The following is a 1,814-nucleotide window of genomic DNA, read 5'->3' as shown; positions in this document are numbered from 1 at the left end:
TATAAATATACACCTATGCATGAATATTTACTTACACATTATACGCACGTCCTCTACAGGTAGTGCGTAGCTTCATTGAAAATACGCTCACACCCCCACACAACCCAAAGACAAAGGTCCACAATGGTTGCAAAACAAATCCAGCTCAAACCGGAATACATTGAATACAACACTGTCATTTTATCTCACACATTTTATTTTCTTCCTCCATAAAAAGGATATGTCATACCGCAATTCTTTAGGAGAGATATAGTATTAAGTATTCCCCCTTGAGAGATAAGTGGCAGGGTTACCAGTTTGGCCTTTTTAAGGCCAAAAATGTTAAATTTGGCCTTTTTTAAAATCGGTTGGCCTCTAGTAATATGAAAAAAATACGGGCTTTAAATACTTAAATACTATATATTTAGCCTTTTTCTACTATTGAATTGGCCTTTTAAAGCTTCCGTTGATCAGAAATTGGCCTTTTTCTCATTTTAAAAACCTGAAAACCCGGACTGCCGCCTCGGCTTCCAGTTTTGGGTCTTTCCTGGAACGATTGAACTGGCTTTAACTGACTCCTTTTTACACTGCTGCTGTATCATGGCCACGTGGTTGAAGCAATAACATGGTTTACATCGCCCTCTGGATGCTTGCCAAGATTCCTGGGGCGTCTTGTGGGGGGGAGGGGGAGGGGGGAGAATTATCGAGATATATGTTTCATCTTCATCATTATCATCATCATCAACGGCCTGAGGCGTCTTGGTTGAGATAATTCTTGAGGTTGTATGTATATATATATATATATATATATATATATATATATATATATTATATATATATTATATATATATATAGTGTGTATATATATATATATATATATATATATATATATATATAGATATATATATATCTGTGTGTTTTCATCATCATCATCATCAGTAAGTTCTAGCACACTGCAGGACAAAGGCCTCAAACATGTCCTTCCACTCCCGTCTGTTTATATATATATATATATATATATATATATATATATATATATATATATATAGTATATATATATATATATATATATATATATATTATATATATATATATATATATGTACAGTATATAAAGTGTGTGCGTGTGTTTTCATTATCCTCATCATCAGCAGCCGTTGCTAGTCCACTGCAGTACAGAGGCCTTAGACATGTCCTTCCACTCGCTTCTGATTATGATCTTTCTATGTCAGTTCATACCGGCAAATTTTCTAAGTTTGTCAATCAATCGTCTTCACTTCCTTCCCCTGCTTTGTTTCCAATCTCTAGGTACCCATTCTTTTATTCTTAATATCCATCTATTATCTCATTCTTATTGTATGTCCTGTCTATGTCCACTTCCTTTTCTTACATGATGTTAGAATATCCTCTACTTTAGTTTGCTTTCTTATCCATGTAGCTCTTCTTTTGTCTCTTAGTGTTATTCCCATCATTATTCTTTCCATAGCTCCTTGAGTCGTAACTAGCTTATGTCCTAAGGCTTTAGTAAGGCTCCAAGTATCTGATGCATAAGTTAATACTAGTAGGACCATCTGATTAAATACTTTTCTTTCTAGAGAAAGTGGTATTTTACTTTTCATAATCTCAATGAGTTTACCAAAAGCTTTCCATCCCGGGCTTATCCTTCTTATAATTTCGGTCTCGTGTCCTGAGGAAACAGTTACTTTGCTTTCTATAGAAAGTGGTATTTTAATTTTCATAATCTCAATAAGTTTACCAAAAGCTCTCCATCCTATGCATATCCTTCTTTTCATTTTGGTCTTATGTCCTGGGGAAACACTTACTGTCTGTTTTAAG

At 34.2% G+C, this 1,814-nt stretch overlaps 1 protein-coding gene across 1 annotated transcript in view; it reads left to right on the top strand.

The window, feature by feature from the left end:
* Nucleotides 1-1,814, top strand: part of LOC137624598 (sodium-independent sulfate anion transporter-like) — an 82,151-nt gene that overhangs the window by 59,345 nt on the left and 20,992 nt on the right. The window lies entirely within an intron of this gene.

The sequence above is a fragment of the Palaemon carinicauda genome, chromosome 31 (assembly GCF_036898095.1).
Source record: "Palaemon carinicauda isolate YSFRI2023 chromosome 31, ASM3689809v2, whole genome shotgun sequence".
Taxonomy (NCBI): Eukaryota; Metazoa; Arthropoda; class Malacostraca; order Decapoda; family Palaemonidae; genus Palaemon; species Palaemon carinicauda.
This window is presented reverse-complemented; position numbering and strand designations above follow the sequence as displayed.